Below are 25,348 nucleotides of genomic sequence, written 5' to 3'. Positions count from 1 at the left end.
AAACTAAATTTAATCCGTCGGGTAGCCGTTCGAATCTTTCAATTTCGAATGTATCTACCCACGGAAAATCCTTTGCCGATATCGTAGCAGGAAATTTGAACTCCCCCCCTATTCGTTCTATGAGTACCCATTCTACTTGTTTCAAATTGAATGGAAAAAAACCCTACCGCCACAGGTAACTCCTACTCCGCTTCTTCGTCTACCGAAAATGTCTGCCTCTGATTTTAATTTTCTAACTGAACAATTGAATCTAATGATTGATGCAATGTTCAAATCCGTTTTTCTAATGGATCCAAATAATAATTTAAATTGGAATGCTCGTTCTCTTAATGGTGAAAAAGGCGAGCTGTTTAATTTTCTTACAGCACATAGCAGTTATTACTGAAACGTATATGAAACCTGGATCTAAACTCAAAAAAGATCCTAACTTTTTTGTTTATTGTAATGATTGACTTGATGGGGCATGTGGAAGAGTTGCAATCATCATTCATAGGCGTATAAAACATCAACTGTTTTCGTCATTTGAATTTGAAAATTTTAAAACTTTAGGTGTTTTTGTTGAAACACAGCTTGGTAAATATACTTTCATAGCTGCCGGTTTGGCTTTTCAATGCTCTGGACAGCAAGTTAATTTGCTCCAAACTGACTTGCGAAAATTTATTTATTTATTTATTTATTTCGTCAAGCATAGGTAGACTACATACAATAATAACAATACTTTCTTACATGTTATGGATTACTTCTATTGTTTTTAGTCGTGTAGTAATGCCAGTGAATTCGCAAGGTACATTATACTGACGCATCATACTGTTTATTGGTCCGTTTTGAGCGTAATGCGTCCTGCATGATTTTTCTGAAAATAATTTTCTTGTTCTTAAATGCCGAGAGGGTGTGTAGAAGTTTAGTTGAGAAAGAAGTACAGCAGAGTCTACACGGTTCGAAATAATGTTGTTTATAATCATTGCGAACTCCCGGCGTTGCTTAAGTGTTTCCAAGTTGATGAGCATGCAGCTAGGCTTACCAGATAGAAATTTTGGAAAGGATGACATTTCCTGTGACTGGCTTTGGTAAAGGAGGACATTTATTATTTTCTTTCAAGATCGTGAGATGCTTTGGCCACGTCCTTGGAACTATAGAGTATGTTTCATAAACCTTAAAAACTTGTTGCATAAAAAATGGTCAAAAAATTGTCATTACGACCATCTGTTAAGTAAGCTGACTCAGACGACATTGATTCTTCTTTACCATTCCAAAATGACACCGACCCGTATTGAATCTGATTTTTATCAAACCAAACTTAATTTACCAGATTTCATCATATCCACAAATAATTATTACCCAGAATTTGGCACAAAAATTTAGGGTAATAGTTCTATTGAGATTATAACATTCAGGGTAAGATTTTTTTTCCTTAGAAATTTATTCAACAGTCTCAAGAGCCACATGGTAAAACGGTGCAGAATTTAATTAATTTTTTATACAAACTCATAATTGCTTCTTAATAATCTATGTCAGTTTTGAGGAACCGTGAAACCCGCGGTTTGGCCGAGGTTAAGGATGTTAGAATGATGTTAGATGTGCTAAAGTTCGGAGTAAAATATACATACACATCTAAAATATTTAGGATACTATTCAAAAGTATTGTTATCTAACATAAATTATAAACAAATAAAAATCTGGAAACATGTTGATATTTTTTATGAACAAAGAATCAAAAAATAATTTGACAACACAAGCGTTTCAAACGTGGTGAACTTTCGTTTTACACTAATTCTTACAGATTGAATCTTGAACAGAATTTATTCAAAATTTAATTGCTGAAATATTTGAACAAATAGTGCTCACGTTGAAAAGGGAGGACATTTTCAGTCCAAGGGAGGACGGGAGGACATATGATCAAAAAGGAGGACATGTCCTCCCAAGGGATACCATCTGGTAAGCCTACATGCAGCGTGCTTCATACGACGGAAGTGGCAGTAATTGGCTTGCAATAAGTCAAAAAATTTTGTCATTGGTGATTTTAATGCCAAACATAGGTCATGGAATTATTCTCAAAATAATTTAAACGGCAGAATTTTATTTGATGAGTGCTCTTCAGGATATTTCTCTATTCAATACCCTGATAGCCCCACATGTTTTTCCTCTTCTAGAAATCCATCTACGATTGATTTGGTCTTAACCGACTCTAGTCATCTCTGTTGCCAATTAGTTACTCATGCTGATTTTGATTCTGATCATGTCCCTGTTACATTTCAAATATCCCATGAAGAGATTCTCAATCCTATCAGCTCCACTTTCAATTATTTTCGAGTCAACTGGAATATATATGAAACGTAAATTGACTTTAATCTTTGTGTTAAATACGTTCTAGAAGAACTACTCCATCCTTTGATCCCAAACAAACTAAAATTTCCATCAATAAAGAGTGATTTTCGTAGGTAGACAGTTTATGATCAAAGTATACGACAATGAGACACTCTTTCTAACTTTGCGCGGACAAAACCTTTAAACTTTTTTGCTTTATTACATTATTTAGGTTAGTATCATAAATATGACAAAAATGTCCTTGATGGCGAATATAAGACCATAATCAGAAATTGTATTCATTCTAAAAAAAAACAATGAAAATAACGCCTTTAAATGCAAAATTCACATTCAAACAATTTTCGCATTTTATGGGCCATACTGTAGGTTTGAATACATGCGCTTAAAATAGTTCCAAGTAAGTAAGAAAGCAATCTTTTGACTTACAATTTGCTACACTCTCTGTTACGTATTCGAATAACCAATCTCCATAAAGAGAATCATAAAAGTAGACTTCTCGCATAACTTATAATCTTGCCCTAAAATCCATTGGTAGCCAAGTGAGTAGCTTGTTGTTACTGAGCAAACGAATAGATTTATGCGTTATTTATCAATGCGACAATGAAGAGAAGATCTTTCTGTATCTCCCAGTGATGATAGTTTTTATCTCGGTCCATTCATTTACATTAAAATAACGAGCTATACACTCGATTACCAATGGCATTTAGGACGAGATCATAAGTTATCTTCTTCTGCTTCTTGGCATTGACGCCCCCACTAGGACAGAGCCGGCTACTCAGCTTAGTGTTCTTTATGAGCACTTCCACTGTTATTAACTGAGAGCTTTCTTTGCCTAAGTGGCCATTTTCGCATTCGTATATCGTGTGGCAGGTACGATTATACTCTATGCCCAGGGAAGTCAAGAAAATTTCCATTACGAAAAGATCCTGGACCAACCGGGAATCGAACCCAGATACCTTCAGCATGGCTTTGCTTTGTAGCCGCGGACTCTAACCACTCGGCTAAGGAAGGTGCTGTTTGATGCAGTGTGAGTTTAAACTGCACCGAGAAGGCTTCAGATGATTAATTGATACCTTTATAAATCTGCAAACCCTTCATGGATTTAAACATCTCATGGAGACAGACTCAGATCAACACGAGGTTTATATGTACCTTCAATATGTTCTTGTTGGCAACCATAGTTTTAAAAATGGGACTGTTAATTCAGCCCTGTATCCCAGGAGGATATATTCCCTCTATAGCCCCTATGTCTATAATTTCCGAGATCAATTCAGAAGTATGTGCTAAAGAATGCTCTGTAGTCCTATTTGCATATAAATTCTATTTACGAAATATTACGTAAATGGTAGTAAGTAAATGGAATTTATGTTAATATAGTTGAATGGAATCTTGAAAATTTTATGATTTTATATGCAAAGTCAATATATTCTGAGCTGTTTAAAAGCTATACAGGCAATAGCTGTAACTGGCAGCTTGCCAGCACAGAAAAGTACCAATCTAGACAATTTATGCAATTGTATATATACCTAAAAAGGGAGCTTAGTTATGTAGCAACAATTTTTGTTTCTTATTACAGCGTCTTGAGCGACATGACTAACCATTCGCCACGCGTGCTTATAACCATTACTCATCCAAAATTATAGATGATCTATCGATAATTTCAGACATGGAAACTTCACATTCCCTGCATGGTTTCGGTTTCCAAAGTGCGTAAGCGAAAAACCAGAGATGCCGACCTCCAAAGCACCAGCATCCAAAATGATTAGGCACATTAGCTCTCCGGTCCAGAGTGAGCGCTCGCTGCCTGGCAAAAATCGATCGATCCAACAGCAACTATTGAGGTGGTCTAGATTGTTGGCCCCGCATGGCAGCGACCTCCCCGTATCCGAAAAGTTCAAGACCACTCGGAATCGATTTTTCCCATTCGCCGGCTCTGGCGTGCTCCACCGACGCACAGTGGTTTCATTGGTTCTATGATGCAGTCATACAATTTTTCATATTTCCGCTGATGAGGGGCGCACATAGCCGTAGCGGTAAACAGGCAGCTATTCTCATTGACATTTCAGTGTCGTGTACTAGACTCGACTAGTAGGAATTAAATCGTATAGTACTAAATTCGGTTCATTTATGTATAGATGATCCACTAAACATCTCGAAGATTTATTATCATGTAAACATCTTTGAGATCATAATTGATCCATGAACAGGTAATGGAGTGAAAAAAAAAATACAACTCATTTTTTAATTTTTGGTCTACGTATGAGTGATACCGCTGTGCGACGCCGGGTGCCGTACAATTATCCGGCTGAAGACTACGTTGATATGGTGGCATGTGGGCAGCTCAGAGGAAAACACATTGCCCCGTTTTAGAGGTGCGTCTTCGTTGGGCGCCAACGCGTTTACATGGCGCTCACGTTTTTCTTTCCTTCTCAAGTGCTCTAGGTCATGGCTATTTTTTAAAGTTCATGTTTTCCGCTTAAAACTATGTTTCGTTCCAAGATGGAATGATGATGTAAGCTTTTCTTTTCGGAAGCCGGTGACATACGATATCTATCGGCATGAGTACGCGATAGATTTACGTAATATTAGAAATTGTTTACGAAAATATCCTCACTCGATTGACTGATGGGACGGGATGTCGTTGCTCGTACAGACATTCAGAGAGTTTTCCCACCATGTGCAAGCCGACGATGATCATCAGTGTGTAGTAACATGATGGGGAGAAGGGGGCGACTAGCGGGAAACCGGCAGTAGGCTAGCGTGTGCAATCATATCATCTAAGTAAGCCGACCGACAGCCAGTCGACATCATCTCGTTTCATGGGTTGCTTTGTTGTGGGTTCTACGAACCGAATGCCGGTTTTAACAGAATTAAAATGTGGGAAAGAATTTCTATTTAAAAATATAGACTTGTACATTTAGGTTCGAGTGAAGGTACGACTGCTAAGAAATGCTGCGAATGTTGCATAGCTTTCTTCAGTGTTTCAATTCGGATTTATTGTGAATTAAGCAACATAAAATCAAAACGTCAATTTATTGTGGATTGAGCAACGTTGAGATCACAATGTCCATGTTGATAGTTTTGTAGAAAAAAAAAAACGATTTTTGAATTCGTTGATGCATTCTACGTACAATCACAGCTGAAATAAAATGCCTTTTTTAATAACGAAGAATGGATATAATAACCCTTTGAATAGATGTTGCAGATTATTAAAAAAAAAGACACGGATGTTGCAGATTATTCGATGGACAGTGTGTATCGTACCTTCCGAGGCTCTTGTTTATTGTCAGAATTTCAATCGTATGAGAGGATCTTCAAAAATCAAGCAAATCCATAAAAACATATTAGCATCATCTTTTTCGATCATATTAGGCACAGAAACAAGTTGGGACGAATCTATAAAAAGCGAAGAAGTTTTCGGATGTGATTATAACGTTTTTGGAGACGATCGTGATTTTCTTATGTCACAAAGAAAATCAGGAGGAGGGGTCCTCATTGCAGTCTCTTCAAAATTTAATTCTGAAATTATTTGTTCTTCGAAATTTAAAGAGTTTGAACATGTTTGGGTGAAAGTAAATATAGAAAACGAAAAACATGTATTTGCATCAGTGTACTTTCCACCTCATGCCAACAAACATGCTTACGACTCCTTTTTCAAAAATGCTGAAGATATCATATCTGGCCTTCCCCCTGAGGTGAAAGTACACATATATGGTGACTTCAACCAACGCAATGCTGACTTCATCCCTGATTTTGAAAATGAGGGCATAATGCTTCCAGTGGTCGGGGAAAATGAAACGTTACAATTAATTTTCGACAAAATTGCAATTTTGGGCTTGAACCAAATTAATCACGTAAAAAATCGACAAAATTGTTACCTTGACTTTCTATTGACAAACATCCAAGAAGATTTCTACGTTAATGAAAGTATTGCACCCTTGTGGAAAAATGAAGCATTTCATACAGCACTGGAATACTCATTATTTATTCATAATAACTGCAGACCCACAGTGTGCGAATATGAAGATATGTATGAATACGATAATGCAAATTATGAAAACATAAAAAACAGAATAAACTTAATTAACTGGCAATCACTGATCAGAGAAGAAAACAATGTCGAAAAAGCTGTTGATATATTTTACAGTTTACTAATGGAAATTATTCGTGAGGTACCTCAAAAGGAAAAAATTTTTTGGTAATTCAAAAAATCCCATCTGGTTCAATAGAATTATCAGGAATTTAAAAAATCGAAAGCAAAAGGCTCACAAAATTTATAAAAACCATGGAAGTGATGATAATATGCAGAAATACCTGGACTTATGTGAACAGTTGAACATTGCTATAAATTCTGCACTTGAAGGAAATGGAAAAATTGAGAGCGATATAAAGTCATCCCCAAGAAGTTTCTTTAATTATACTAAAACAAAATTAAAATCAAACGATCTACCATCAAAAATGCAACTTGACGATAAAGACGCTAACAACCCAGAAGAAATTAGCTACCTCTTTTCAACGTTTTTCCAAGAAATCTATACGACATTTTCAGACGAGGATCGGGACCTAAATTATTTTTCATTCTTCCCTGCCCCCTCATATGACATTAGTGTGCACCAGATAAGTGTACAAGACATCTTATCAGGCTTGAAAGGATTGGATGCCACAAAAAGTGCAGGACCTGATGAAATCCCTCCAGTATTTATGAAGAAGCTTGCTGTTGAATTAACATCTCCTTTGTTTTGGCTGTTCAATATGTCACTAAAATCCGGCAAATTTCCTAAAATCTGGAAGAAATCATTCTTAGTACCTATTTACAAATCAGGGAAGAAAACTGATATTCGTAATTATCGTGGAATTGCTAAAATTTCCTGTATTCCGAAGCTCTTTGAATCCATTGTTAATAGAAAATTGTTTGGGCAATTAAGGAACATAATTACAAATGCACAACATGGATTTTTTAAAGGCCGTTCCACTTCTACAAATTTACTAGAATTCACCAATTATACTTTGAATGCTATGGGCAATGGTAACTATGTAGAGGCTCTGTATACTGATTTCAGCAAAGCATTTTACCGCATTGACATCTCTATGTTACTCTTCAAGTTAGAAAAAAAATAGGATTTGATAAACCATCTTTGAACTGGATACAATCATATTCAACAAATAGTGAGATATAATGGTAAAAAATCGAATCCTATCCATGTTACATCAGGAGTTCCTCAAGGCTCACATCTAGGACCTCTTCTTTTCATATTATATGTAAATGATATTTCCTACATTCTTAAGCATATAAATATTCTTATCTATGCCGATGATATGAAGTTATTCATGGAAATCAAGTATGCTAACGACATTGACATCTATCTGAGTGAAATATCTATTTTCGATGAATGGTGTAGTAAAAGCCTACTTCAGTTAAATGTTAAAAAATGTAATTTAATTACTTTTAGCAGAAAGCGAAACACAGAAGAAACAACTGTAATTTTAGGAAATCAAATCGTTGAAAAATGCGATAGGGTCAGATTTTTAGGCGTAATTTTAGACTCAAAACTCACTTTTATCGATCATTACAACACCATTATACATAAAGCAACAAATATGCTCGGTTTTATCAAACGCTTTGGTTCTAACTTTAATGATCCATACACTATTAAAACTTTGTACGTCGCTTACGTGAGGTCTACAGTATGGCCCATAAAAAAATGCGAAAATGGTCATATCATGTTTTATGGTAGTTTTTACATAGAAAATGTGAATGAAACATAAATATTATTCATTACTTGTATTGTTTAATCTATTTAGACTCATTTTTAAGCTTTGGATATGACTTTTGTCTGTTACTTTTACCTTACCAGAGAGGAATTGGAAGCATACCTTCAAATTTTATCATGCGGACGTCGAGTTCAATATCTGTGTGATGAAAGTTTCTAAAACATCAACGATGGCGTGGGATTCTTCACAGGCCTTGTCTCTAGCATACGCCCATATCAAATGATAGAATTGGTTCATACCTGGGTAATTGGAGACTTTAACATATTTTCGAAAAAACAACCTATTTTGGAAAGCTTTGATTGAACCTTCATATAAGTGTGATAAGCGGCTCCGTTTTGCTCAAAACCTATGAGCTAGTATTGATATAAGTTGTCTCTAACCGATGGAGTAAATTTCATCCTCAAAAATCTGTTATAGGCCTCCGTATTTATTTTTTATTCAACCTTAACAAAAAATAAAGGCATATCAAACCTATAAGACGCAAATGCCCTCAAAACTATGACCCAGGCAAAATATTTTATTGTGATCATGAAAAACACGTTCCCTAAGAACTCCTCCATCCTCTGATACCAAACAAACTAAAATGTTCAACAATAAAGTGTAATTTTTGAAGGTGGAAAGTATATCACCAGAGTATACGACAATCAGACGCTATTTCTAGCTTCGGGCAGACAAAACCTTTGAACGTATATGCGTTAAAAATCAAATTTCGGACAGTAAGAAAAATATGACAAAAATTGTCCTGGATAGCGAAGTTGTGTCAGAATATACTAAATTAATCAGAAATTACATTCACTATCAACAACAATGAAAATAACGCTTGTGGTTGCTATATTCACGTTCAAACAATTTTCGCATTTTTTTATGGGCCATACTGTATATTAGAGTATTGTAGTATTGTATGGTCTCCTTTTATGAAGACGCATGAAGAACGTCTTGAATCAGTTCAAAAGCAATTTCTGTTATATGCTCTTCGTAAATTGGGCTGAACATCCTTCCCTCTTCCATCTTATGAATCAAGATGCATGCTCATTGATATTCAGACATTGAAAAAGCGCCGCGAATTCGCTATGGTTTCATTCGTGAACGATATTGTTTCGCATCGTATTGATTCTCCTAACCTATTAAACAGTTTAAATTTTTATACTTCTTCCCGGCAATTGAGGAATCGTAACTTGTTTTTTATTAATCACCGTCGTACTAATTATGCAAAATTTTCTCCCTTAAACCGAATGATGAGTTTATATAATCAACATTGCGAGACAATAGACTTAACAATGTCGCGTAGTAATCTAAGAATATACTTTAACTCTGTAAGATATAGCAGTATATAGATTTAAGTGCTAACATGTAGTCTACTTTGATTGACGATAATAAATAAATAAATAATATGATTTCGTGCTGTGCGTTCACGAATTCTGTTTGCTCTTGGAAGTTTTTTAAAAACTACCTGAGGCAATAAAACAGTACTTTTCAGTGCTAAAATTAAAAAAAAACAGTACTTTTCAGTGTTACTAAAACAGTGCTTTTCAGTACTATTTTTTCTACTATTGATCCCTTTACGATCCTTGTTTGGACCCGTGCCTTCGATTTTTCGTTGGACCCGTTGGTCAAAGCTAGCGGTGGTAATCCTTCTTGGACACCGTCTTGGGAAAAAACCTCTCGAAGGTCACGTCTTCTTTCGTTTATTAACTAAACATGGTATCAACAACTAACAAAAGGAAGGGTGAACCTTCGAATTCACAACTTCCTTCCAAAAACGTGGGATTTAAAACTGTCACTAAACGTGGCAAGAATGGAAGAAAAGACGTTTCTCCGGAATGCGAACTTTCTTCCAAGGATGAAATCAGTTCGATGCTCTAGACAAATTTTCCGAACACCAAATCGAAGCAGTCTCTAACCCAGGCTCTTTGATTCAAGTGAGGCAGCAAAGAGTGCTGTCTATACTGCCCATAACTGCAAAACAGTCACATTCGACATTTTTGACAAAATGGAGTTAATACCATGTAGAGTCATCAAATGATAAATACTTTCGATCAACTTACTGAAATATGTGAGATTGTTCTAGAAAATTCGAAAAAAATACCAAGTTGTTTTGTCACATTGGTAATTATAACCGCATAACAATCACATTGAGATTATAAATGAGCCCCGTAATGTAAAAACAATGAAATTTCTATCAGATTTTTTTTCTGACAATGCACCCAGTATGCGATACAAAATATCAGCCTTAAATAAGCACTTTTGAGTTCCTGATAATTTTTAGAAATTTTAGTTTCCTTCCATACTGCCATAAAATGCACGCTTGGTACTCCATTTACTCAATGCCTACTTTTGTCGAATGTTACAAATATGCAGTTATGGGCAGTTTAGTGATCAGTTGTTCCGAATTTGGGGGATTTGGGCAGGAGATCTTGAACTCCATTGGGGAATTCAAGGCCACCTTTCAAATCGCAAAGAAAGGAGACTGTCGCGTTTTGCCGGAAACTCTTAAAGATTGTGAACTTCTTCTTACACATCTAGAAGAGAAGAAGCAACATTTTTTACTTATGACGACAAAACTGAACGTTTGTTCAAAGTTGCCTTGAGCCACCTGAAGAGATCAAAAATGGAATAAATAATTTATTTAAATATTCCCCGGTCCTAGTAATCATTATGAAAAAAAAAACCAATCTGGCATTGTTCGGAAAGGGCTTTCTCAAGAATATTATTTAGTTCACTTTAACAAAAAAGAACTAAATAATATTAAAGCTTTGGAAAAAGCTAGGCTTATGTTCGATGTCCGTATGACATGGAAACATTTCCAGAAACCTGGAGGAAATTACCAGAACCCCACTCAGTGCCGTCGGTGCCAAAAGTGGGGTCATGGTACAAAACATTACCGCATGGATGCTAAATGCATGATTTGCCGAAGTTTTTCTCACGCTAAGGAATTCTGCCATTGAAGGAAGATACCGATAATGTCATATGCGCGAATTGCTGCAGCAATCATAAGTTAATTTTAGGGCTTGCCCTTCGCGGCTCGTTCCAGGCAGATGAACGATAGTGTCCGTTACGATAACGGTCGTTTCCAGAATTTACCTGGTAGAGTTTAGAACAATGCTAATTTTTCAGTTGACGATCGCTTAATTAAGAATCATACACATCAGGAAGATTATAATCATAATCATCAACAAACTAATTTTAATCCGTCGGGTAGCCGTTTGAATCTTTTAATTTCGAATGTATCCACCCACGAAAAATCCTTTGCCGATATCGTAGCAGGTAATTTAAACTCCTCCCCTATTCGTACTATAAATACCCATTCTACTTGTTTCAAATCAAATGGAAGAAACCCTACCGCCACAGGTAACTCCTACTCCGCCTCTTCGTCTACCGAAAATTCTAATGGGAAATCATCAGATAATGTACCCACTTCAAGTGATATGTCTGCATCTGATTTTAATTTTCTAACTAAACAATTGAATCTAATGATTGATGCATTGTTCAAAACCACTACTATGACTGAAGCAGTCCAAGTTGGTGTAAAATTTACTAATCAAATTGTTATCGAATTACGTTTTTCTAATGGATCCAAATAATATTTTAAATATTTTCAATTGGAATGCTCGTTCTTTTAATGGTAAAGAGGACGAGCTGTTTAATTTTCTTACAGCTAATAACGTACATATAGCAGTTATTACCGAAACGTATTTGAAACCTGGATCTAAACTCAGAAGGGATCTTCTAACTTTTTTGTTTATCGTAATGATCGACTTGATGGGGCATGTGGGGGAGTTGCAATCATCATTCATAGGCGTATAAAACATCAACTGTTTTCGTCATTTGAAACTAAAGTTTTTGAAACTTTAGGTGTTTCAGTTGAAACACAACTTGGTAAATATACTTTCATAGCTGCCTATTTGCTATTTCAATGCTCTGGACAGCAATTTAATTTGCTCCGACCTGACTTGCAAAAATTGACTCGCAATAAGTCAAATTTTTTTGTCATTGGTGACTTTAATGCCAAACATCGGTCATGGAATAATTCTCAAAGTAAGTCCAACGGCAGAATTTTATTTGATAGAGCACTCATCAGGATCAGGATATTTCTCAATTCAATATCTTGATAGCCCTACTAAACCATCATTTTGTATTCAAAAGTAAACTGTATTTAACACAAATAGGATAAACAGGATGACTGATTTGAATTTGCAAATAACGCTGCTGCCACCATTCATCAATCTATATTCACGATTCTAGCAGTCTAATAGGATGACCGGCATGGGTGCAACTAATAATTACCCTGAGCGATGTTTTATCACAACTGTTGTTTACGCCCTACATTTATTCCGCTATTAAAAAGCTTCCTCCTTCAATCCGATACCGGATCTACCTGTTGCGCTTCAATTCCATTGCAACCACAATACGGCTACTGCCAATGACAATCAGATTCACATCAATAGCAATAACACTGTGGAGCATTTTTTTGTCCCAAGCACCAAAATATTGCTGGTCACCTAATTTTTTATTGTTGAATGCATTGACCTTTAAAATATTAGAAAATGTCAAGTTTTTTTAGATGTTTGTTGCTAAAAATGTAGAAATTGTCGATTTCAACCAACTTGCATGTACCATGTTGTCTATATTTGCTTAATTTGTCACAAAATTCAAAATAAGGCCTTTAAGAACACTCATAAAAAAGTTTATAATACTTTAGATATCGAAAGTTAGCCATTCATGTTCTGGAAAAGCATTCTATTTTTCTATACAGGAGAAACGAACATTGTATGGAGACTGCAAGTATGCTAAAAAACTAGATTGAAACGAAATTGGTTGCGCAATTTATACGAAATTATATACTATATGATAGTTGAAGTCATAATTGACATGAAACCAAAAAAGGTTTTTTAAATGATACTAAAAAATATTATGTAAACAGTAATACAATTTAATGCTTAAAAAAAGTAAAAATGTTTTTTTTTTGTTGTGCGGTGTAATCAGATTCATAGACTTTCCAGATTGCCGTTGTTGCATGAAAATAGCAGCAGCCAATCGATCTACATATTAGTATCTCATACATCCAACAGCAGTGGAGCCACATCACTTGAATTGGAATCAAAATATGTGCAGTCAATTCCGTGAATGAAGCATATAACTGTCTAGTCTATCACATTTCACTATCCATCGTGCGTTGTGCGTTTTTTTTTGGCGAAACTGCTTGCACCCATGCAACCCATCGTTGGGAATGTTAATTAATCCATCATCACAATCCAATTTTGCAATGGAACTCCACCTCACTCACGTAGTGCGTTTTGGAAGTGAGTTTTCGCACGCACTCAGCAGGTCATGATTTGTACCTATGATGTAAGCTCTATAAAGACGTGACAAATCGCGTGTCCGAAGTTGACAGGGCCTACCGTGATCATGCAATGCATAGTCCAATTCCTTGTACTGGTTGAATTTGTTTTAACTAATGAAGACGATAATTGAAATGCATTTTAAACCAGGTGATCTGCACATTATTATTTCTTATCGAAAATTTTCATGGATATTGGATGTTTCCATCACGAAGATATCTACTTCATGAACGGATAAACGATACCCGATTTCAAGCCAAGCTGTGAATCCGTGCTGGTTTATATCAAGTAAATTCAATACATTGTAGAGTTGACTTAGATGCAGATTCTTTAAAAAATCCTTCCAAATGTGAATGATGATTCGTTACTTTATGGATTATTGGTCAAATCAATTGAGCAATTCTCGCTGAAACCAGGCTGCCATCGGCACCCATCATTAGAATTCCAATTTTATGTCACTGATCGCTAGTATTCGATAAAACTTAAGGGTGGTCCTTTCTGTTTTCTCAAATTGGTGGACAGTTTGCGAAAAGCCCATTTTTTGATAAATCTTGGGTATTTCTTCACGGGATATGTCTCATATTTAGCTTGGAACACATAGCAAATTTAGTGGCATCATATAGAGAAAGGATATAGCTTTCATTTAAACTTTAAAAATTTTGGCGGCCATTTTGAATTTGGCCGCCATTTTGAATTTTGTTAGAAAAATCGATTTTTCACCATTAGCGCACCGCTAGTTTTGAATTCTGAGATCACCATCAGAAAGCTGAGGAAAAATTGCGTAAGATAGGTTACAGAAACTAGGTGAGCAAAGGTATTTACCCTATGATATGAACGATTTTCTAAAACATGTTCTACTATTTTGACGTATATGGCGAGTGCAATCAATGCAAACATAATTTTTTGTACAACAAAGAAACAAGTTTTCAATCGTTGGTGTATTATTTAAGACAGATGAAGAATAGGAGTATTAATTTGAGTGAAAAAATCAGGCGGCCATCTTGGATTTTGACGCCATCTTGGTTTTAAGTAGTAGAATGAGTTTTCACCTTGTTAGCACTCAACATGTTGAATTTCAATGCTACCGTTACACTTATTCTTCTTCATGCTCTTCTTTTTCCTCACGTTACGTCCCTACTGGAACAGAGCCAGCCCTTCAGCTTAACTAGTTTTAAAAACAAATTATCAGATAGGATTTTTTAACGCTTATTTGCTACCTGAATGATTCTTCTGCATATCTTCGAGTTGAAAAACAGCATTATTTTTTTCATTTATTTGGTCTAAGCCCATTGATACAATCAGTTGAACAGCTGAGATAAGATAAGAAAGATCGAATCTGATTGTTTTTTTTTTAACGGAGGCCTTATAATTCAACATGAGATGGTAAAAAATCATGCAACTGCTAAAAACTAAGATGGCGTCGAAAGCCAAGATTGCCGCCAGTTTTTCTAACCTCGAAATTATACACCTGCCTTTCGGCATTACGTCCACATTAGAACAAAACCTACTTCTCATTATTCAATTTCGCTATTTTTCACATGCATGTTGAATGGGCGGTACTAAAAACGATACTTTATGACTTAGAAAATCAAGGATGTTTTTTGCTTCAAAATTTAAGACTTTCATTATAAATTAATGCACTTTTGTCAATGTTTTACGTTAGAGCTACAGATATTACCACAAGGCTTACTAATGTCCCGACACGCAATCTATAAACTTCATACAATGAAAAGGGTAAAAAAATGTTTGTTTAATACAATCAATGTTTTTTGACGGTTTTCATTTATTGAATTTATTTATTCATTATTACTGAATTCAAAGATATGTCGAAGAATTATTCTGTTGTCCGAAATCGCATTAAAAAAGAAAATTCCTGTTCAATAACCTGGATTTACAACTAATAAAGCTGAGTATCAGGCTCGGTTCCAGTAGGGACGTAACGTCAGTAAAATGAAGAATAATAAGAAGAAGAGTATACGTAACCTTTTTTCATTGGTAGCCTCTAAATTCGACAAGCTGAGTGCTATCAAGGTGAAAAATTAATTCTACTACCTAAAATCAAGATGGCGTAAAATCCAAGATGGCCGCCAGTTTTTTTCACTAAAAATAATATTCTTATTCTTTACTCGACTCGAATAAAACACCAAAGGTTGAAAACTTGTTTCTTTGTTGTTCAAAAATTGATTTGTGCAATCATATATATCGCCATATACGTCAAAATCGTATAACATGATTTAGAAAATCGTTCATTTGACAGGGTAAATACCATTGCTCACCTAGTTTCTGTAGGCTATCTTACGCAACTTTTCCTCAGCTTTCTGATGGCGATCTCAAAATTCAAAACTAGCGGTGCGCTAATGGTGAAAAATTGATTTTTCTAACAAAATTCAAGACGGCGGCCAAATTCAAAATGGCCGCCAAAATTTTTTCAAGTTTAAATGAAAGCTATATCCTTTCTCTATACGATGCCACTAAGTTTGCTATGTGTTCCGTGAAGAAATACCCAAGATTTATCTAAAAATGGGCTTTTTCCACCAATTTGAGAAAACAGAAAGGACCACCCTTAAGTTTTATCGAAAACTAGCGATCAGTGACATAAAAATGGAATTCTAACGATGGGTGCCGATGGCGGCCTGGTTTCAGCGAGAATTGCTCAATTACGGATTCATGGAGATCAATCATGCTCATACTCAAATCAATTACGGATTCATGGAAAAAGGCTAGTTCTAAGTTTTAAACAAATTTTCAACTCCAGACAAAATGTTTTGATGATTCCTGTCTTGGTAAGTACGATCTTTCTGGGGATGAGCCTTGATTTTTTATTTCATCAAAATTGTATGGAAATCTATCTTCTGCGAATTATGTAATTTTTTCTGTTGGTGGGAAAAATATCCTAAACTACCGTTAAAAAGCTTGGAAACAGTAGAACTTTTGTATACTTAACTCAAATCCGACTAAAATGTCAGGCGTGTATTGCATTTAAGGCCCACAATTCTTGAATTTTGTGAAGATCTCTACTGACAGTTATGTGACACATCAAATCGTTTCTGTTTTCATATCATAATATTCCAATTTTTTTTCTTAAAAAGTATACGAAAACTGATTTAAGTACTATCGAAAGCTAAACATTGCATATATTTTGCAATTGGATTAAATGGACAAATTTATGTGAAATTTTGCGAAAAAGTTACACGTCTTCTCAGTGAGAATCGAACTCACGACTCCCTGATCTCTAGTTAGGGCGCGTTACCACTACGCCATGAGCTAAACAGTTTGCGAAAAAGCCCGTTTTTTGATAAACCTTGGGTATTTCTTCACGTGATATGTCTCATATTTCCATTGGAACACATAGCAAACTTAGTGGCATCGTACAGAGAAAGGATATAGTTTTCATTTGAAGTTGAATTTGAACGATTGAAAATTTGTTTCTTTGTTGTATAAAAAATGATGTTGCATTGATTGCACTCGCCATATACGTCAGAATCGTAGAACATGATTTAGAAAAATCGTTCATTTCATAGGGTGAATACCATTGCTCACTTAGTTTTTGTAGCCTATCTTACGACATTTTATCTCAGCTTTCTGATGGTGATCTCAGAATTTAAAACGAGTGGTGCGCTAATGGTGAAAAAACGATTTTTCTAATAAAATTCAAGATGGCGGCCAAATTTAAAATGGCTGCCAAAAAATTTTAACTTCAAATGAAAGCTATATTCTTTCTCTATACGATGCCATTAAGTTTGCTATTTGTTCCAAGAGAAATATGAGACATATCAGGTGAAGAAATACCCAGGATTTATCAAAAAATGGGCTTTTTCGCAAACTGTTTAGCTAGCTGGCGTACGAGGGGTCCACCAATTTGAGAAAACCGAAAAGACCACCCTTAAGTTTTATCGAAAACTAGCGATCAGGGACATAAAATTCCAAAAATTTCAATTTTAATCACCCTGAAATGGCTTGTCAACCTTCATTTCACTATCAGTATAATCATAATTATCAAATTTATTTAACGTATTTACATTTGGAGGATCTTTCAAAATTTTCATAAAAATATCGAGTTAGAGAAGTAAACTTACATAGAAAAAAGAAACAGATCGCATCAAGTTAGGGAACATCGAGTTAGAGAGGTCTCAAAGTATGCTAGATGGAAGCGACCGCGCATTCCATCGAGTTAGGGGAAATATCGAGAAATAGAATATCGAGTAAGGAAGAGTTGACTGTAGGTTCTCGCCAGAAATTCTACTAGTGATTTTTCTACCAACTCTTCCTGCAATTTCTCAAACGATGCTTAGAAAGCTACTACCTTCAGGTATTACTTTGTTTTTTTTTTTATTTTTTCAACACTATCCTAGAATTACCTCCAGATTTTTTTCACTAATCTTTCTACCAAATTTGACAGTTGTTACTCTAGGAGATCTTCCAAAGATTTCTACAGAATTTCTTCCAAGAAAATCCACAAAGGTCCATAAGCTTTTGAAAAAATAGTTCAAGGGTTTTTTTTTTTCAAGAAACCCTGTGAGATTTTTTCATGAATTCATACACGTTTCCTCTCAGAATTATCTTTGGTCCAAAATTTTGTTCGGACAAATCCATTTTTTTTCTAGGTTTTTTTCCAGCATTTTATCTAAGTATTACTCCTGCTGTTTTACCCAACATTTCTTGGAAAGTTTTTGATAAAAAGAAATCCCTTGCAAATTTCAAAAGTTTATTTAGTTTTCACAATAGTTTATACTACAGCAATAGTTCCTTCGGTCATTCCTACACAAATTTCTATAAAAATTCTGTTCAATGTTTTTCTAAAAATTATGGCGCAATACTGTCCCGATCGGGAAAATCTGGCGCAATACTATCTCGACATTCGATTGATTTTTTTCAATTATCACAACAACTTTTCTATGAAATCTTCTAAAACTTCCTCTAGAGTTCAGAGATCCTTGTTCATTGAGGGTGGCTTCAAAACATGAAACAAGTTTTTTCAGAGATTACTCTAGGATTTTCTTTAAAAATACCTCCCGGATTAATTTTGCAAAAAAAAAATCCTTGACATTTCCCTGGAGACATTCCTGGAAGAATTCCTGAAACAAGAAAATCAAGGCTTACTTGAGAAAATCTCAAAGAATTATTAGATGAATGTCTGTGGAAACCTTAGAAGGAATATCTGGAGTAATTGATGGAGGTATCTTTAGAGACATCCCTTGTTGAAATCTTATATAAATCCTAAAATATAATTTTAAAAGTAATCTATAGAAATTTTGGGAGATTTTTTTATTGTATTTTAGAAGATGTTTGGACAGGGAGTCTTGGAGGACGTTCCAGGGAAATCGATGGATGAATTACTGGATAAAATCTTGGAGGAGTTAGGATTTTCTAGAAATAAAAAATAAGCTCAATGAGTGTTTGAAGAATAACAGATGATTTTCTGAAATAATTTTTGGAAAAAATAATTTCTGTGGTTCTCATTTAAAAAATATTTTGAATTTTTGAGTTACATTATTTTAGGAGAAATTTCCTAGGAAAATTCGTGTAGAAATAATCATTTAATGAACTCATTTATACATTTCCGGAGTAATATCTGATAATTTTGGGAAATATCTCACAAAATTTCAGTTGAAATTCCTAGAGAAAATTATGGAAAAACACAAAACACAACTTGTCGTAATGTAACAAAGAGTTCTTAAGAAAAGTCTTAGATCTCAGAGAAATGTCTGCTCTGATGCTATAAAGAATCAAACTCGTAAATCCTGGCTCCTAGGTTTCGTTTTGTTTTCTTGGTTTCTGTTTGGTCTTTATTCGGCCTCTTTTTGATTCCTCTATTATTTCCTATTTTTAAGGCACTCAGTCACTACCAGCCCTGTACAGACGAAATGTTTTCTTAGTATTATGGTAACGAGTGACATGGAAATGACGAGGTTAGAGGCAAAGAGGTGTCAGCGACAAAAGCTAGTTTTGAGAAAATCTACTTTTAAGTTTTTTCAGCAATGTTTCATTCTATACAAATTGAAACAAAACAAAAACAAGCAGATCTTCTAAAAATTATTTTATCATTAGAACATTTTCTTAGCTTCACTGTGCACAACATATTTGTCCTACTCATGGTTTCAAACGTGGACACGCCTCTGTCGATGTAAACTGTTGTTCATGCTTTACAGAATCTCAGCATATATTTAATATTGTATTAACATACATAATAAACATGCTTTTCATATGACCTTTATTTTGTGATCACACCAGGGAATCAATTGTTAGCAAACACGCAGCAGCAAAGACATTGTCCACTCCTATTCTTGTTGCAACAATTAACTTCTGTAATAACAGTTCATCACCACTTGAACCACAATATGCCCAGCGATTTTCTAGGTTATACACTATGACAGGACGTGACAGCTCAACTAAGACTGCCCGATGCGAAAGTAGGCCTTTGCCAAAACGACCAATGAGAAGCGGTCTTTTTTGACAGGCAATTGGTTTCGTTTTTGTACTTTGACCTGTCACGTCTTTTCTTAGGTCATGCATTATTTTTTTGAAAACTTTCTTCGTGTTGGCAAACATTGCCACATTATTGAACAGCATCGATAAAACAAACTCGATTTGTATTCAAAATAACTGATTAATCACGGGTTTAAAAGGTTGCAACAATGTTGCCTGCTGTGATTGTCATGACAATTTTTATTTTGATTGTATCCCAATCCGCAAAAGTTGACCCCTGAGAGAGTTAAGTTAAAAAGTTGAATACCTAAATAAAGCTGTGTGTTGGCAAACTGCTATTCCTTGTTTTTTATATTCATATCATTTTCATTAGACAACAAGAAGTAAATACAAGAGTGTATATGATTTTGATCAAAATAATATCATCTGACCGTTGTGCACAACTCAATGATTAAAGAAAGTAGTCAAAGAAGTCAATAAACCATGTCAACTGTCAATGAGATGTCTCCTCTCTCTCAGGTTGAGACAAACGGTTGTGAGTACGCTTGCTTTGTTCTTTGTTTTTCGTCTGTTTTGATGACAATTTGATTCACTGAATCACACAAAAAAAAAACTTTTAAATGGTTCGACACCATAAGTTTAACTTACGTTAACGTTTTTTGATTGACTTTTCTGGGACGACTTTTGCACTAAGATTCACTTATCAAGGTGAATCCAAAACAAATAACTTTTGAACCCCTTCCTACTAACGAGGCTCCTGCCTGTAGCAACCATGGAGATGCAGATGTGAACTCGGTCTCTAGTATCAATGGATGTCACACTCACAATTCTTTCCTCCCCCAATGACTGTAAGAACGTGTCCCGCGCAGTTATTAACTTTATAAGATTTGGAGTACTCGAAAGTGTACATTGAAGATAGCAAGCTTCTCATAAGCTACATTTATTTATTCCTTGTACAACTTAGATTATTATAGTAAATCACGGAGTAGCAACTCGTATGATAAAAAATCAATGCTCATGCTCATGTTTATACTGACAGAACCTTGCAAATCAAAGGATTTACATATTAAATCTAAAATTCAATTAATTTGTCTAGACTGCAAAAAAGTAATTGGAGTGACAGTAAAAAATGTTAGTTTGAAAAAACTGCTAGTGAAGAGTACATTACTATCAACATTTTGTTAGAGTTGTTTCTGATCAAAATTTAGTATGTATTTATTGCAAACATTTCTTTATTACTAGAATCTCAAAATTATCAATATTTTTTGTTTAATTGATTTTGCTTGTGTGGGGAAACATACTAAAGATACTAAAAATAAGTTCAGAAGTTCTCAAATTTCAATACTTTTGTTTTTCTGTGAGCCATCCAGAATCGATTTTAGACACAGTTTTCAAAAGAAGTTGTTGATGAAAGATCAATGCCCGTTTCTCTACCTCTTTCATTCATCTAGGGTTTGTATTGAAATATTCTATGCTGCAGAATTGTATGCTGTTTAGACATTAAAAACATCTGTAATATTTGTAGCACAATTTCATCAATTGCAATAATTACCGGCGCTAGGGGCCTTCCTTAGCCGAGTGGTTAGAGTCCGCGGCTACAAAGCAACGCCATGCTGAAGGTGTCTGGGTTCAATTCCCGGTCGGTTCAGGATCTTTTCGTAAAGAAAATTTCCTTGACTTCCCTGGGCATAGAGTATCATCGGGCCTGCCACACGATATACGAATGCGAAAATGGCAACTTTGACAAAGAAAGCTCTCAGTTAATAACTGTGGAAGTGATCATAAGAACACTAAGCTGAGAAGCCGGCTCTGTCCCAGTAGGGACGTAATGCCAAGAAGAAGAAGAAGAAGAAGAATAAGGGGCGTTCACCTTCCCTTCGGGTGTCGTTAACTATCATTGGCCGTATCAAAGCGCAAAATGAAGGTCAAGTTGCACCATGCATTCCACAACCATCATTACAAGTTTGTGCATTATCATACTTAGTGTCGCATTAGAAGAAAACTTGTTTGCTGGCACCTTCATTAATGGTTTTCGCCTTGAAGTCTATGAACAATACACACGAGGTACACCAATTTGCGTCTACTGTTTGCGGACATCGACGACGAAACTTGGTATTGTTGCAAGTGACTAATGATAACAGTATATTGAATCAATCATTTCTGTTGGGAGTTTTTACGTTCGTAATTTATAAAATATGATTTAAAAATTCGAATCGAATAGACTTCAAACTCAGACAAGCATGCAAATTGCAGTTTTCATTCGAGCTCAATCAAGCACGATTAAACGTGTTAAGTGGTGATGGGGCGTTTTTATACCGGAGATCAAGAATACTCAATTAGCTCTTATTTAAAAGGGGAACAGCTACTGAGAAGGAGAACACTTGATCTTAGTATTGCACCAACAAACCCAGGCAAAACAAAGCAATTTTGAATACGATGGGAGTGTGAAGCAATGCATGGTGGGCAAAAAGTGACCAGAAGCAGCAAAAAAAATCGGGGTCATTCGGGCCCTTATGTCATCTAGCAGTCTCGTGCGGTGACTGAAACCAGCTTCATTCGATTCCTCATAGGTTTTCCTTTCAGAAATGTGCTAAATTATTATCCACACTAAACAGTGACACGAGGTATAAAATTCTTTGCTGTGTTTGATCAATGTTTGCCCACTGTGCAACGTTAATCTTAAAATCAATTCAAACAAAACCCCTACTCTTCTGCTCGTCAGCTGAATCAGGTTTTGCCCAAAGAGCGCGCAATCTTTTTTTTATGCACAAATGAGTAAGAGAAAAGCTACCACCGACTATGCACATAATATGCATAGTAAAAATTACCAATGCAACACCATGTCTGCGAACTCACCGTCTCGTATCTCCCGTTGGCCGCTTACTACGATTGATTTGCCCTCTCCGCCGCAAACAGCTGACTTTGATGTCTCGGATGCTGGAGGACAACCACCTTCGCCTTGGCGCGCACTTTGTTCGAAACTCTTTCTTTCTCTCCCGGGGAAGGTGTGCTCTTTCCCCGACAAGGCCGGAGATGAAAGCGTCAGTTCCCGTTCCGCACAATAACGGATACTCCAGTTCCCCGACCTCTCTTTGTGTTCCCGATTCGGCTACAACAATACACGCCGTGTCGCGAATCTCGCCAGGCTTGGTCTGGTGTTGTGGTTTACTGAAAACACAAAACGTTTCTTCACGAAGATCTACGCGCGTATAGAGCTGGATAGAAGCTGTACTTCCAAGAATGACACTTTGCTGAAAATAACTTCACTTTTACGACTTCCGTCACAAATTCACGACACACTGCACGTCACACCTAAAAACACAGCCTTCATCGTCAATTTCAACCACTTAATTTCGGCAGAGTCGTAACACTCTAGTGTGGACCTCTAGTGCTGACCTGCCTACCGAAAACACAATTTACAAACTCGTATATGCTACGCTTTGTATGCAAACTCTCGGAACTAGTCGGGCACCCCCGCACTTCACCCGGACACGAACAGAGATCCGGAATCGACCGTGAACCGCACTGGGATGATGAGTGGTAGGCGCCGTAGTCTTCGTCGACCCGAATTGGACACAACCACGCGACCCGAGTGGATGCAAACGAATGGAATGGAAAGTTGCATGGCCCACTAGATAGATGGATAGAGCGAACACGGTCGACCCGACTCGGATTGCTCGCAAAGTGAGCGCACAGACTGCCAATGTGCGAGACATGTCTGCTCTCTGCTCTGATCTCAATTGTTTTGGGGGGGTTTCCCCCTAAATGTTTGGTTGCCTAACTTACACTTTCCGAAGCGGGAGGTATGAAGAAATTTTGTTTTATTTTTGTTGTTATCGATCAATTGAGATCTAATTGTTGGTTGTTGTCAGAGCAGTAGCGTTGCTTCATGGCGATCCTCGATAAATATCAACTTAAATTTACAATATATTTAATTGGCTTCTACAAGAAGCTTAAATTCCTTCACGAGGATTCATATGATTTATATCATACAATTTTCAGCTAAAAATTAGATTTTTCAAGAAGAAAAACAGATGCCTTCGAAAATTTCATCAAATTTGATTAACAAATCTATTAATTTTCATTTGTATCTAGCATTTCGTTAGAACTAAGATTATTTGCAATGTCGTTCCTGTAACAGTGTAGTCTTTAAATATATTTTCTTTTGTGAATTGCATGAATAACCCTCACTAAATATTCCTATACATCCCATAGCTTCATATTTGTCACATTTTTGACAATTTCGAGTTGAGAGTCATCACATAGTAAAGGCTTTCGATCAACTTACTCAAATCTGTGAGATTGCTCTAGAAAATTTGAAAACAGTACCAAATTGTTTTGTTACACTGGTAACTGTAATCGCATAACAGTCTCATTGAGATTATATATGAGCCTCGTAAGGTGGTAGCAATGAAATTACCATCAGAAATATTTTCTGACTATTCACCTTACATGCGATATTAGCTGTACAGAATATCAGCCTCATTCTTGGGAATTTTAAGAAATTTTATTTTCTTCACATACTGCCATAAAATGCACTTTTGATATTCCATTTACTCGATGCCTACTTTTGTCGAAAATTACAAACATGTCATAGACCCTCGGGTTAAAGTCCCTCTCATCAAACAACAACATTACAAACATGCAGTTATGGGCGTAAAAACCATCAATGCATATATTGTCAAATCAATTCAGCAGTTAAGTGTAAACAGTTTGGAATCAACTTCTAAGATTGCACTGAAACTTAAAAGGCACAAATCTTGCGAAGAAAACATCCAACAGCAGTGTACTTTTTATTTTGACTTTGTGCACTAGCAGAAAGCTTAAAATAAGAAGATCAGAAACGATTGCCTATTACTTCTCCAATTTAGTGCCTTTGAAAACGTGAGTAGGGGCACAAGTCGGCCATTGTGCCGGCCATCTTTGGATTCCGAGATGTTACACCTTAATATACAATATTTTAATGTATGTATGTACGTATGTTTATTTATTTGTGACGATAACCTATTAGTTTTAAACTTTTTACAAGGTCAAGGAAGCGAAATACATATTGTTCTAAAGGATTCCACTTGTTCTGGATGTACATGTGTACATGTACTGTGATGTATTGCGTACTATTAGCAAATGAAACAAAATTGTTCAAAACATTTTGATTTGACGGATATATGTGGCAAAAACATGGTTGAGTAACGTATGGGAATAAATTATGACGAATTTACCTAAGCTTCCATTTCACTATTAATTGTTCCCCGAAACAAAATCAAAATTCAGGATTTTACAACCAAAAATAGGATTTGACACGAAAAAAAATACAGGTCGGATTCGATTATCCGGAATTTTAGACTCGATTATCCGGAATATGTTTTTTGATATTCTTGTTTTTCAATTTTTATGCATAAATTTGAGATAATTTGGTAAGGTACAGTGGGGGAAGTGTATCAGTGGGGTAAGTGGATCATTTGTCAATATTAAGCCTAAATACTTGG

General features: G+C 35.7%; 1 protein-coding gene across 1 annotated transcript in view; it reads right to left on the bottom strand.

Annotated features, from left to right (window-relative positions):
* Positions 1–23,479, bottom strand: part of LOC5574178 (CTL-like protein 2) — a 90,870-nt gene extending 67,391 nt beyond the window's left edge. Inside the window, exon 1 of the mRNA XM_021852300.1 lies at positions 22,719–23,479. The gene's annotated coding sequence lies outside the window, so the exon portion shown is untranslated. The remainder of the gene's footprint in view (positions 1–22,718) is intronic.
* Between the last annotated feature and the right edge of the window lie 1,869 nt (positions 23,480–25,348).

Source organism: Aedes aegypti, chromosome 3 (assembly GCF_002204515.2).
Source record: "Aedes aegypti strain LVP_AGWG chromosome 3, AaegL5.0 Primary Assembly, whole genome shotgun sequence".
Taxonomy (NCBI): domain Eukaryota; kingdom Metazoa; phylum Arthropoda; class Insecta; order Diptera; family Culicidae; genus Aedes; species Aedes aegypti.
The sequence above is the reverse complement of the archived record's forward strand: the minus strand, read 5'-3'. Positions and strand labels throughout refer to the sequence as shown.